At 47.0% G+C, this 15,124-nt stretch overlaps 1 protein-coding gene across 3 annotated transcripts in view; it reads left to right on the top strand.

The window, feature by feature from the left end:
• The window catches only part of GAB2 (GRB2 associated binding protein 2), a 164,462-nt gene that overhangs the window by 116,444 nt on the left and 32,894 nt on the right, over nucleotides 1-15,124 (top strand). The window lies entirely within an intron of this gene.

Here is a 15,124-nt window from a genome sequence, read left to right on the forward strand (position 1 = left end):
TCTCATCATTAATGTTTCTGTCTCTCTCCCTCTCCCTTCTTCTCTGAAATCAATAAAAAATATATTTATAGAGAAGCATATAAAAGTCATTGATGCTGAGAACCCATGGCAAATCAGCTAACTAAGAATCTCTGAGGCATTCCTGTCTTTTAAAAACTTCATTCCAAGTAGCAATGATTTTGACCTAAGGCTGCACAGCTAGAAATGACTGAGCCAAGATTCTAACCTAACCCAGGTCTGACTTTCCATTATAATACTAGAGGCCCAATGCACAAAATTAGTGCAAAAGTAGGCCTTCCTTCCCCCGGCTGCCAGCTGCCGGCACCGGCTTCCCTCTGCCACCCAGGACCTGGGCTTCCCTCGCCGCCCCTGGCTTCATCCAGAGGTCGTCTGGTCTAATTAGCACATTACGCTTTTATTATTATAAATGTTGTCTCTTTCTCCCTAACCTCCTGAAATATGACCGTCTGGCAGAACCAAGCCCAGGTATTTTTGCCTCTTTGGACACTTTGATGGAAGCACTCCCTGGCCCCTTCCACCAGGGGTGTAGCTGGCTTAGGTTCCTGCCTCACCAGCCCGTATTGCTCACATTTCAGGGCTGGGGTATTCCAAGAATTCTGTCATTCTAGGCTTCCATGCAGTCATCAGGCTCTATTGGTGAGTGCGTGGGCTGGAGTGAGGGTGTCTGAGTTTAAATCACAGCAATGTGATTATGTGAGTCACTTGAAGCCTCGGTTTCCTCTTGCAGAACAGAGATAAATCATCATTATCCAGTGCTTCTGCTTCTCCGTGGGTACAGGACAGACCGTAGCCCCACTGCCTGTGCACCTCAAGTTTCTCATCTCCCACAGGGCCATCCACAAAGATACCCCATGGGGTTCACTGCAGAGATACCCCCCAGCAGCTGTGCCATGCAACAGCCCTGCCTGCTGCTTGGGCCTGTACAGACTTCTTCCTATACGGACCCTCCTTAAAGCTAATATTCCCTTTTCTTTTTCTTATTTTAAGAGTTGCAATAGGACCTATAGGAAAAAAAAAAGAAAAAAGAAAAACAACTTCTGTTTTTCACTTTCAGCTGGAAGAGGTTCTGTGGCAGATGGAGTCTTTTTTATAATCTTTCTTGCCATTCTCAGCTTCTGCTGTCTGCTGCCACCCTCCAGTTCCTCACATATTCCAGCCAGAAATGCCTGGAATGAAACCTGTCTAGGAACAAGACCAGACCAGGAGTAACACCAAGTCTGACTGTCGACATAGGGTGGAGAACACAACCTCCTGATAAGAGAGAGCCCTTCCCAAAAGGAAACCAGGGATGAGGCTCATGGAGGGAAAGCAAGTCCAAGGATGAATGTCTCGATTTCATATCGCACATGTGGAGGTTTTTTTGTCTGTTTGTTTCTTTGTCATGTGCGTGCGCACACATGCATAAAAGCACATATAAGAACCCCGCCTTCCTCTGGGAATCAGAATAGCTCTCAGCCCCCTGCGAATGGAGCAGAAAGCTGCTCTGAGCTGTGCTTCTGAGCAGGCAGGTCCAGCCCGCACATTTGTGGCCCAGACGTGGGCAGCTGTCCCTGACCAGATGTGCCACACACAAAAGAGCCAGCTCTCAGCACAGTGCTCTGGTGAATTATTCATGGGCTCAGGAGTCGTCCACTGTTGGGAAAGCTGGCATCCCTTTGAGTCCTCTCAGCCCCTCCTTCTTCCAGGGCCTGCACAGCCGCCCTCACGTGGACCCTGAAAGGCAGGCCGGCTGCCCCGGAGTCCCAGCCCTGCCATTTATTTGCTCCACGATGTTGAATAAATACCTCTGTGTGTCTGGGGCTTTGTCACCTGTGCAGTGGGGATGATGCTCCCTCCCAACGTTGTTGGAGGAAGATGGGAAGGTGTACAGGTGCACAGGGGAGCGCGGCAGCTTGTGGCCTGCTCCCCATGTAGCGGTTGTGTTGATAATGGTGATTTTTTACTTTGGGAGGTCAAGAGGAATAGGACGTGATTGAAGTATCTGGTGTTTATAGAGAATATGACACTCTGCAGAACAGTCAGGCAGTCTCCTTTGAGGATAAAGAAACAAATTACGATAGGCGGAGCTGCTAGCATTATTCCTGTTGCACAAGTGAGGAAGCCGAGGTTTAAAGGCCCGAAGCGACAGAGTCATGAGGCATTGTCGCCAGACCTAGAACCCAGGCCCTTTCACTCCATCCTGGGGCTATGCTCTGACTCTTGCCCATGTGTCCTAACCCCCTTTGCCCACACCTGTTTACCATGGCTGCTTGTCCGTCACAGAATAGCCAGCGAGGAGAAGCAGGACGTTTCTAAATCACCGAGAACTGACCATGAGGGCAGTAGGGTGCTGTCTGTACATTAGCATTAACCTCTGAAGGCCACATGAGCAGGAGAGCAGGACCCAGCTTAAAGCAGGCCCAAACCTCAAACCAGAGTGTGGGGATATTAGGCACCAGATCCCCGGTTGGAGCTCTTGAAGGTTTTGAAAGAAGGCCAGAGCCCCACCATGTTCAGTCTCCTATTTGCCTTTTTTCCCTTCTTCTCCAGCTCCCTGGCAGGGATTTCACAGTAGTCATGTGTCAAATTCTATGACACAAAGACTTTGCAGAGTTCAACAGACTGTTTTTATCTCTTCCCCACCTTTTCTCTCCTAAAATGCTTGGTGAGGCTTTCGTCCCTCCCCTCCCTTAAATATTTTGTAAATATTTAAACTTCTAGAATTCCCTGAGTCTCCTGAGTAACTCAACAGCAGAGTTCTTTTAGCTCCTGGGCCCCATCTGGGATCGGGCGATATCCATAGGAATGCTTTGGGGGAAATCTTGAACCTCCCGTGGAAGAATGTTATCGGAGGTCTTCACACAGCTCCTTCCCCTCCAGAGAGAATGCTTGGTGCTTAGAGGTCAGGACCCCTTATTCCAGCTGGACTTCTGACCGCAGGGATGACTGGGATGGAGCCAGGCCGTGCCCACAGATGCCTTCTGGTGACCTTGGCCCGGCCCCCGGTGCAGCGAGTGGGAGAGCCAGGGGAGAGACTGGGCGTGAGGAGGGCGGGGAGGAAGGAGGCCTTCCTTGGAGACCTTGCCCTTTCTCTCTTCTCATCCCTGGGGGGACCTTCCCCTTTCTTGTTTCTTTCCCTACCATTTGCTTATTTAAAACTGATCTTAGATCTCTCACCTCCTGGGGAGACCCTTGTTGGAAGCTCGGAGCGAATGTGGGAGGTAATATGCAGCTTCTCCCCCAGCTGACACAGGTCCCTAGAGGAGCAAAGAACAGAGTGGAGACCGACCCGGGCCCCAGCCCAGAGGCGGAGGCTGCCGTCTGAGTCACCCACCCTTTTTTCCACTGAGACAATGAGGAAAACAAACATGCGAACCCGTTTCCAGCCAGATCTGAACTCCTCATGGCTTTTTAGAGAAAAAATAAATGTTATTCTAAATAACCCTGAAATATCAGGCCTTCCTCATGGGACATGAACTCCATATAGTCCCCACGGACACTCCTGCCTTGTCCTGGGCCAGGCACAGCCCTGACCTGCAGGAGGCCCAGGCCCTCGGGAGGAGGACAAGGAGCAGGGAGAAACCTGGCCCTCTTCTCTCTGTCCTAAGCCTGGATCCTTCTTTCTGCTCTCCCTTTGCTACCAAACACTCCCCCTCACCACCCAGCCGTCCAGCATAGACAAGTCTGGTGTCACCTGCCAAACCCACAGACTGCTGGCAAGGCGAGCATCTCCTCCCAGCTCCTCAACACCAGCAGCTTGGAGAGCTCCCAGCGTCTCTGAGATCCCCCCACCCTTGTGTTTTCTGACTGATTCAGATGAGCTCTAGTGAATGACGGTAAAAATCATTGTCGCATTGGTCCCAGACCAGATTCCAAAGCCCAGATGCTTATTTTTGGCTAGAAATAAAATGAGGACTTTGAATTCAGTGGTAAGGTCGCCTTGGACCTCTGACAATCTTTTTTTAATATGTTTTTACTGATTTCAGAGAGGAAGGGAGAGGGCGAGGGAGAGAGAAAGGGAAGCATCAGTGATGAGAGAGAATCATTGATCGGCTGCCTCCTGCACAATCCTCACTGGGGATCGACCCTACAACCCGGGCATATGCCCTGACTGGGAATTGAACTATGACCTCCTGGTTCATAGGTTGACATTCAATCACAGAGTCACGCTGACTGGGCAACCTCTGACTATCTTGGCTGTCATTACACACCCAGTCACATAGAGCCCTGCATAAGGCTCTGAACACTACAAAAATCAGTAGGCATGGTTCATTTCTCTCTCTCTCTCTCTCTCTCTCTCTCTCTCTCTCTCTCTCTCTCTCTCGGATTTGAATCTTGAGTCAAAGTTCTGATTTTCAATTTCAGCTTTGTTACAGATCCCATTTCTTCAATAGTAAACAAGGGGCTTGGGGACGAAAACAGTGATTTTCAGCCCTTTTTTTTTTTTTTTTGGCATTGCTCATTAACCCAATCTCGCATGGAACACAATGTGTGCAGCAGGTGAGAGGGCGCTGCTGTGAGCATTGCAGGGGAGAGAGCTGGACCCCCAAGGTCTGACATCCACCACCACCACCACCTCTCCCAGGATAGCCTAGGAAGGCTGGAACACAGTGTGGAAATATTATTCTGCAGCAGCTATTTCAAAACAGGGCCCTGCAGACCAGCACTGAGCTACGAACGTCTCCCTCAGTCCACCACAAAAAGGAAAAACACTAGGAAGAAGTAGTCAGTTTCCATAAAGCTAAATGTAGTCAGATGGTAAGACTTCCCTTTATTCAGTTTCCCTTTGTATAACTGAGCACGTCAAAGTGTTCCTGGATGTGAAATGGGTCACAGTAGATAACAGGCTCCCATATTGGACATAATGAAAATTGTTAGCCCCGTGTCATCTTTTGAAAGTGCACAAACAAATAAACAGAGAGGCAGCGTTCTAATGCATCCCTACCATTGGGAAGTCTGGGGAACCGTGACCTGCTGGTTATGTTGGCATCAGGAGCTTCTGTGCTCACAGCCAGAGGCCCTTGACCTCCCCCTTCAGGTCAAGGCCCACCCTGCACCCCAAGTAAAGTCGGGGCTCTTAGAGACTGTGTCCCTTTTACTCATTCTGGCCCTAATCTTGATTGTGAGCTAGCGTCAGCCCCGGGGTTTTGCCTGTTCTTGAGTCATGTCCCTGTTAACCTACCTGTGGTCTCAGATCCCACATCTGACTGGACCCGGTCCTCTTTCTCAGAGACCCACAGCCTTACTCAACCCCTCAAGAGAGTGGCTGGAGCCCACTGCCCAGGGACAGACTCCTGTCGGCCTGAATTTCTGGAGAACTTCTGCTTTGCCTCCCCTCAGCATGCCCCCTCCTCACAGACTCTCCTGCCCACTGGTCTGGTGATGCCCAGCTTGTTTCTGGGCTCCCTCCTTCAGCACACCAGTGGCTGTGTCTGCCAGATCCTGTTCTAGGGACAGTCACCCAAGGAGAGCGTGAGACATGGACCACTGTCCACGAACTCCAGTCTCACCATGTTCTCAGGTCATGCTCCCCCCACCAACCCCCGCCCCACTGCCAGGCTGCCCTGGCGCTCTTCTCAGTGCCGCCAGGCTCCTGCCTTCCACTCTCACTGAGGTTTACCTGCCTTTAACTGACCACGCCTGGTCTGGGCCAAGATATATCTGTCATATAAAAAAGAAAAAATATATATATTTTTTTAATTTCTGAATTTAACTTCAATATCAAGCCCCATCTGGCTAGTAATGGAGATTGAAGTTTTGATCAACTTAGGATAAAACTGGTCAATATAGGATTCTCTCAGTTAATTCAGGTTTCTCTCTCTCTCTTTTTTTTTTTTACATAAATGGGAATATATCCTACCTAATAATAGACAAACATGGTAATTGACCATACCTTCGCTACGCCTCCCATGGGCTAATCAGCGTGATATGCAAATTAACCACCAACAATGATGGAGGCTAATTTGCATACTGTGGGCAGATCCCACTGGCCGCCCTGCCTGGGGCTGACGGCAGTGCAATCCCCAGCCATCGGCTGCCCCAGCGCGGGATCCGGGCCTGTCATCCGCGATCGGGGAGATGGGGCAGACACTGCGGGATTGGGCATGCCATCTGCCACCAGGGGAGTGGGCCTAAGCTAGCAGGTGGTTCTCTCCCGAGGGGTCCCAGACTGTGAGAGGGCACAGGTTGGGCTGAGGGACACCCCCCCCCCAGTGCACAAATTTTTGTACACTGGGCTTCTAATATATATATATATATATATATATATATATATATATATATATGTATATATATCAGATATTTATTTTTCCACCAGCTTTATCAAGGTATAATTGACAAAACTGTATATATTTAAAGTGCACTTCATGCTGGTTTGATAGATTTATACATTGTGAAATGATTACCACAAGCAGATTACTAATACATTCAACATCTCAAAATTCAGGTTTCTGTTGCTTTCTCCATGGGCTGCTATTCAAGTTCCCAGAGGCTTGGGGAACTGGATACAGCATGTGATTGGGGAGGGGGGCATGTGTGAGACAGGGCAAGAGCAGGACTCTCGCCATCTGTCACCCCCACACTCTATGCAGACACATAGTAGCTGTCCAGTGAATATTCAGATGAATGATGCAGCTACAGTATTTGGTTATAACTTTGGAAATAGTTATACAAAATTACAGTTTAAAAAATTTCCAACTTTCCCCCCAATATTCTTGGTTTCAGTTGGTCACTGTTGAGATGGTGGGGGGAAAAAAACTTCAAAAATACTCTAACATTATTCACAGGACATAGGGTCTAAAATTCTGTATATTGAAATAATGATATAAAGTACAATGAAAAACAAACCAAAAAAAGGGGGGGAAAACACACACACTCAAAATGGATGATGTACTAACTAGGCAGGAGAGACAGGGTATATCCATAGCCTAAGCTTTATTTTACAAATCTGTCATCTAATGTTCACTGTTCCCCACCTTCTCACCCCTTTGTGGATGAGTCAGTGAACAAAGCTCTTCGTGGCTGACAAAACGTATTAGCCAAATAGTCAAGACAGAGAAGGGAGAAGCTTTCATCACATGAGAAAATTCTAGAATGTTAGATCTTGAAGGGCCTTTAGAGAGTTTAGTTCCAAGCTCCTCGGAAGGCAAGAGAGGAGAGCTAATTTGCTCAAGACCGTACAGCTAACTGGCAAGGGTGGAATTGAAACCTGGGTTTTTTTACTTTTGGCTAATGTTCCAGGTGATATTGCAGATGATATCATCTTGCACTTGCATCAAAAGGCCTTCCGATTTGTGAAGTGCTTTTATATATGACTGGTTTAGAAAGTAATTTAGTGCAAAGAGCACGGGTCTTGGAAATCCATGAACGCACAACATTGATGAGTTCAATCTAAACGTGGTCTTGGGTCAGTTAGTTTACTTTTCTGAGCCTCGATTTCTGCATCAGTAAAATAGAAACAAGACATTCTCCACAACATCATTGTGAAGATTACATGAGAGTTCACTTAAAGCATGCAATGCAATGTGTGGTATGTGATAAGAACACATTAAGTATCTTGGAATGTGTGGCTGATAAGTTTTCACTGCCTCCTCTGTGACCTTTACAGCAGTCTTGTGAAATGTGTACCATGCTAATCTTATCTCCCCAAAACTGAGACATCTGAAATAACTCTATCATTGTGCCCAAACTCAAAAACGTTTTTACTGTGTGTGATTAATATTTTATCAAATAAACATGACTGACTTTCCTGATTTGAGATGCATTACTCGTAAGTTGTTGAGGTGCTCAAAGACAAAGATGTCTTTTTAAATGTGTTACTGATCATAAAAGCTAACTATCTATGAGGCAGTGTTCTAAGTATTTCTCAGATCTTAACTCAAATAATCCTGTGAGGTAGATACCAATTTTTTTTTATTAATTGATTTTTAGAGAGAGAAATTGATTTGTTCCACTTACTTAAGCATTCATTGGTTGCAATAATTTTTTTAAAAAAATTATTGATTGACTTTAGAGAGAGAGAGGAAGGGAGAGAGAGAGAGAGAGAGAGAGAGAGAGAGAGAGAGAGAGAGAAACCTAGATTTATTGTTCCATTTATTGATGCATTCATTGGTTAATTCTTATATGTGCCCTCACCAGGGATTGAACCTGCAACCTTGGGGTATTGGGAGGATGTTCTAATCAACTGAGCTAGCCAGTCAGGGCAAGGTAGATACCTATTATTATTCCCATTTTACCGATGAGAAAACTAAAGCACAAAGAGGTTCAGGAGCTTTCCTTAGTTCATACAACTAGTAAGTAAAGGAGCTGGGATTCGAACCCAGACGGTCTGGCTCCAGAATCCATGCTTTTAATTATGAAGCCTCACCCTGAAATCCTAGACGTGATTCCTCACCTCAAGCTGTCACAGTACCTGCACAGGAGCTTCAGTTCATGTGCCAAGACCTGGGAAAGACTCATGGCCATCTCTGCTCTGTTCTGATGACCTTCTTTGGCTTTGCCAGTGTGGCTGCTATCCCTACATCCCTTTTACGAGGCAACACACCGAGGTCTTGCTGCCTTTCATTTCAGCCTAAGCCAGCTTTCTCTGTTGACCTAAGCCATAGCTTTAGTTCTCTCTGAACCTAGGACAGATGTTTTCACGCCCACTACGGTCCGCATACTTATACACAGAGGTGGAGGGCAGCTGTGGGACTTGGCCATTGGGGGCTGCATTTTCCCCTCAGATTCATCAGAGCAGTGGCCCTCTGGCCAAAAACGTATTTCTTACATGATTGGTGATGAAAAAAAGGCTTTGGAGTGAGGGAGCAGGGACCTGGGTTCTGATTCTGGGTCTGTGGTTTGCCTGCAATATGAACCTGGGCCACCATTTGTTCATCAAGTACTGTTTTAGGACTATATTCGTTGGGCTGTCTGAGAAGCAGCTGTCAAGATGACTTGAGACGTGCTGGAGAGATAATGGGAGGGGGAAAGCCTTCATGGGACACAGGACTGACACCTGTGAAGGGGAGACGGACGGGAGCAGGGTTAGACTGCAGTGCCTGGTAAGACCGTCTCAGCCAGGTCAGGGGAAGTTCTCAAGCCCCAGGGCCCCCAGTAAGGGAGTCCCGTGTCCCGCGGGAACAGGCCTGTATTAGTCTTCCATCACTGTCACTGCATGAGAACAGCCGTGGGGAGTTAAGGGGATGCAGAAGGCCAGCAGCCGGGGCTGTCGGTCCATCATGCTGTCCACATCAGGAAACCTGACAGCCATATTTTTATGGCCACTACACTGAGATATCAGTGATGAATGGGATATGTAAGATCCAAACTCTTAAAGGAGCTTATCATTTAGTGGGAAGGGATGGGTCAAAAACAGAATGTTTACATGCTAGCAATAGTGCTTTGGTGAAAATAAGAGAAGGTAATGGGATAAGGAGTGACTAGAAAATCGTTTAGGTGGGGTGATCAGGAAAGACCACTCTGGGTCTTGGTTTCTGTATTAGTCATATTTAAGTGGTTTTCTTTTCTAATCCCACTGGATATGTGTTGAGCTCTTGTAACTTAGAGGTGTAAGCTTCTCATCTACCTCACATAGAGCTGCAGAATAGAATGAGCCCTCGACTTTGTGCGTAAAAAGCTTGAGCTTGAATCCTGGTTTGGGCATTTCCTAAGAGCTCTGCAGCACTGAATAAGTCGATTTATTTTGAATTTGCAAAGATCACTGCCTTGACAACTTCCAGCCTATTCTAAATGTCAAAGTTGTTGAGAGCAACCTATAATTGGAGAACAATTTTTTAAAATTTCTTTTACAATAGCATCAAAAAATATAGTACTTAGGAATCAATTTAACAAAAAAAAAAACAAAAACAAGCATGCAAAATCGCTCTACAGAAAGCAACAAACATTGCTGGGAGAAATTAAAGAAGACCCAGTAAGTGGAAAGAGACATCCTGTCCTAATATTGTCAGCATGTCAGTTCTCCCCAGGTCGATCTGCAGATGCAGTCCACTCTCTGTCATAATCCAGCAGACATTTTCGTATTAATTGACACCAAAGAAAATTAGAAAGTTGGGCCCTGCCAGGCTCTCGGCCCCTCCAGTCCCTTATCACCGCACAAAGGCCTGTTGAGTCCATGTGCACCTTCTGGGACCTGTGCTGGCCCTGGTCAAACCTGGGAGGGCTGTGAACACAGACTTTAAGAGGTTCTCTTGCACCAGCAACCTTCCCCGGTGGGTGCTGAGGGAGACCATGCACGGGTGGAGCACTGGCCTGCAGGGTCCATGCACTTGACTCCCTAGCACAGTGGTTCTCAACCTTCTGGCCCTTCAAATACAGTTCCTCATGCTGTGACCCAACCATAAAATTATTTTCGTTGCTACTTCATAACTGTAATATTGCTACTGTTATGAATCGTAATGTAAATATCTGATATGCAGGATGGTCTTAGGCGACCCCTGTGAAAGGGTCATTTGACCGCCAAAGGGGTTGCGACCCACAGGTTGAGAACCACTGCCTAGTATAACCCTACAGGTCGCTGTTCTACAGATTTTAACAAATCAGGACTCTTAGATTCAGATGCCACCCCTAGGTTCCACAGCCAATAAGCAGAGATTCAGATTTCCAAATTGATCCTTTCCGCACCACACTGCCTCTCCGGCCGCCAAGGCTCTGCTTCAGGTAATGCGGCTGGAGCTCCGAATCCCAGCCTCGCTGGCCCCCCAGAGCAGCGTCAGGTATCGTGATCACTGCCGCTGCCAATGATTCCTGATTAGCTCCTGCCCCTGTCATATCTGACGCTAGTGGTTCACACCGATGGCCAATTAGTGACTTTCCTCTTAGTGAAAGTCACTGTGAAAGGAGGGAGACGTTCACCTCTTATTGAAGTGGCTAGCTTAAAGATACAGTGGTATTTTTGTGGGAAGGTCACAAGGGTCAAATGCATCATTTACATGTGAGCTCATGGTGCTGACTGGATGGACTGATTCCTAGGGGAAGACTAATGGGTCCCCAGGTTCCTTGGGGGAAGGGAGCAGTGCTGCCCTGAATGTAAACGTGCTTTTTCCAACTGCAACATAAGCTCATCGAGCAAGGACGAGACCCACCCTTTATTTAAAAAAATAAATATTTTTATTGATTTCAGAGAGGAAGGGATTGGGAGAGAGAGATAGAAATATCAGTAATGAGAGAGAATCATTGATCAGCTGCCTCCTGCATGCCCCACACTGGGGATTGAGCCCACAACCTGGGCATGTGCCTTGACCGGTAATCAAACCATGACCTCCTGGTTCATAGGTCCCACAATCAGTGCTCATGACCCTAAGGAAACGACAAGAGTGAGCAGGTGAGATGTGCTGTAGGTGTGGCAGGGAAGGTGGGAACAAAACTTGTAACCTGGTCTCTCTAAAATGAGCAGGACCCTGGGTGGCCAAATATAATTGGCTGCCCAACCCCAGAAACACACATGGCCCAGGAAACCTCACAAGTGACAACAGTTCCTTTACATTTGGATCCTGGAGCTATTCATTCATGCTTCCATCCTGAAGAGGAAAGATTCTGACACACGTTACTGCCAGGGTATGTTCATTGAACACCTTCTTATTTGCATCTGGAAGTTTACTTGGACACAGAGCATTGAGTAAACCCCATCAGAGAACAGAGATGGTCTAGATCCTGGCTTCTAACAGCTCACAGTCTAGTTTTACATGTGAATTCCCAGCATAAAATAAACAGCAAAACGAAGTACTAGGAAAGGTTTAGAGGAAGCCACACTCTGTTCTACCTAGAGACCCTCTGGAATTCGTGGCATTGGCTCGGGGACCTTAGTTTCCCAGCTCTAAAATGAGATGCCCCAGCGCAAAAGAGGTTATGTAAGGATGTGTGACCAGGGACTGTGGTGTGCCTCTAAGCTACAGCTGCTCACTCTCTTTCCCCTGTGCCCTCCACAGAATCGATTTCTGCTCAAGTATACTGAGAGATGGTCTGCGTCAAGGTCAGAATGGTCTGACCTGGCTCGGAGCTCTGAGATGGTGTTCTTTCTCAGATCCTTCCTGGGAAGGGGGTGGGGGAGCCCAATCCACACAAGATCTCCTGGGGTCTCATGTTACTGCCTGTCTCCGCCTCCCCTTTCTTCTTCTTCTGCTTTAGGGTTTTTATAAACACTAAGAGACATAATACTTTTGAACTTGGGGAATTATTTATACTAGTCTTTAGTAGTTTGATCCAGCAAACGTTTATTTACCATGCAAATGTGAGTAACGTTATAAACAATATAAACATGAAATAACAGTCCTTCCAGCCAGTGTCCTGGTGTTCAGATCTCTTGACTGGATTGCACACCACCCCTGCCACCCCCGTCCCCCCCCCCCCATGTGTTATGGAGAATACATCTGCATTCACATCGATGCATGTTTCTCTCGGTAAAGTAGGACCCCCAGACAAGGAGATCTGCATTCGAGTTCCAGGGTTCATGTCTGACCCACTGCACTGTGTGGCCTTGGACAAGTAGCCTCACATTTTGGGGCCAGTTTCTCGAACTGCAAGTTTGGGGACTAGGGAGGGCAGCAGTGATGAATGAGCAATTGGACCCTGGGGTCTCTCCCGGTTGCCATGTTATGTAACTTAATGTGTAAAGTGAAGCCATTTTGTGTTTGGCCTTAAATGTATGAACAACTCCTGTAATGCTGATGTGTGCCAGAGGATTCAGGGCCATTTTTCCTTCTTACATAATTTTAGGCTTGGGACTGTGAGTTAAAATTGTCCTGGAGCTATTGATCCAATCTTCCCCTCAGCACCCATCTGATCCTTGTTTTTCAATGAAGCTTTCTACAGGGACCACTCACCCCACAGAATCCTCTACATCTACTGTTTTAAATATCATTTCATCCATCATTTCCCCATAGAACCCTTAGAATTTTAAACCATTCCACTTATCGAAATAAACCAGGGAATGAACAAGTGTCAAGCCAACAACCATTTATTAAGCATCTCGTAGTGACTGTTCGCCTTTATTTCATCTCATCGGCTCCTCGAAAGACCCCTGTGAGGTGGGCCTTCGCTTTGTCGTGTGACAGTATGGAAAGGTGCGCAGAGATGGCAAGGTTTTCCCAAGGCCCCGTGGGAAGAGTTTCAGATCCTGGGCCTCTAGGTTTCTGAATCCACATCAGGGCTCTTTCTGTTACACTTAATTCCTTTGCAGTTGGCCGTGGTCGGAGGATATGAAGGGCCAGGGAGAACTTGGATGGTTTCCAATTTAAATTTTTGATGATACAGAGAAAGATTTTTGGAAGAATTTGTTCTTTCATTTGGCTTTCAGAGCTCGCTTTGCCCTTGATATTTCAGTTGACCCTAACCTTTCTAACTCTGCTTTGAACTTAACCAGAGATTGTTAAACTCCAAGCCAGTGGATCTTAATCTAAATCTCTGTGTAAACATGACTCATTAGGTCTTATGTGGAACACCTCTCTTAAGTTTCCCAAAGATGACTTTGAGGTGTATCCATGACCTAATGCGAGCTCTTCCTTGTATAAACAGAGAAAGGAAAGGCCCACGAAGGTGACGTGGCATTCCCAGGGTCCCTGGCAACAAAGCTGTGCCTAGACCAGGGGTGGGCAAACTTTCTGACTCGAGGGCCACAATGGGTTCTTAAACTGGACCGGAGGGCTGGAACAAAAGCATGGATGGAGTGTTTATGTGAACTAATATAAATTCAAAGTAAACATCATTACATAAAAGGGTACGGTCTCTTTTTTTTTTTAGTTTTATTCATTTCAAACGGGTCGGATCCAGCCTGCGGGCCGTAGTTTGCCCACGGCTGGCCTAGACCCTCATTCTCTTCACCGACTCTGCCTCCCAGAAGGCTAGTACCATCCCTCACAGGGATCTTGTGGGAGCTCTTTTCTCTACACGGGTGAAGAGGACTGGCTATGAAGATAGTGAGATCTGTATCAGATCCAGGCTCTGCCATTTCCTAGCAGTGTGACCCCAGAGCTCATTATAACTGTCCTGAGCTTCAGTTCCCCCTTCCCCTCCCCGCCCCCCAAAACACACACAAATAAATGGAAGTAATATCTAGCTCATGGGGGTAGACTACAGGTACATAGTGGGTGCTTAGTAAATGGTAGCTGTGATTATTATGGTCAGTGTTGTACATTTTGGTCTTCCTCGTTCTGCATATAACACCTACATAGAGTATATCTGTGACTAAAACAGTGACACCAGTTGCTTCCCAAGCATCCGCTCTAGCTTAGAAAGAAACTCCATTCCTCTTGGCCGATTTCAAGGTCTCAACCAGTTCCATGGATACTCCAGAAACAGCGCAGTAAGAAGGGTGGGGTCCTGTGCTTGATGCTTTCCACAAATGGTCTCCAGTCCTTGCAGCAGCCCTGAAAAATATGTATTCTCTCTATCGAACATGTGAGAGTCATGGAGGTTTCTGTAGCCTGTCCAAGGCCACAGAGCCAGGAGTCAGCAGAGCCAGGCTTTCAATCCATCCTGGCTCCAGCCTGTGTTTTCATCCACCACGTTATGGGTTCTGAGACCCACTGAGGCTTGGGGTGGGGATTTTGAGGGAGAGGAGAAAGATAAAAAGGGCATTGAGATAAGGGAACCAGTCATTACTTGGCCAGTCACCTTTTCCAGAAAGTCCCGCCACCCGCCCCTTTCCTGCTCCTGTTATCACTAGCCCGTGGCTGGCCGGCCGGGCTGGTCTCCTCTACTGAAATCCTTCAGAGCTTTCCTGTTCTAGAGTTATGCAAGAAGGTGGGAGGAGTGTTTGTGTGCTGGGCAGCTTCCCAGGGGTGATTGTGGAACGGAAGGGGAGTGATTTGGTAGGGCCCTAAAGAGAAGCCAGGAAGAAGAGGAAAAACAAGACCCCGTTTAAAAGAAAACAAATTGACTCAGGCATTTTTTGGCATTATCTTCAGTCTAGACTTGGAGATAGAAGCCCAGGCCAGAAGTCTGGAAACGTCCATTTGTTTCTTGCTCTATAACTGACCTTCCTAATGACCTCAATCATTCCAGCCACGTAACAAAACCAGCCACTCACTGCTCCATTTAATCTTTTCCTCTTTCTTTACCATTCTTTCCTTCCCTCTGGAAGGAAGTACCCACAAATCCTCTGAGCGGTTTATGCAAATAGACGGATTTG

Source organism: Myotis myotis, unplaced genomic scaffold (genome assembly GCF_014108235.1).
Source record: "Myotis myotis isolate mMyoMyo1 unplaced genomic scaffold, mMyoMyo1.p scaffold_m19_p_10, whole genome shotgun sequence".
NCBI lineage: Eukaryota > Metazoa > Chordata > Mammalia > Chiroptera > Vespertilionidae > Myotis > Myotis myotis.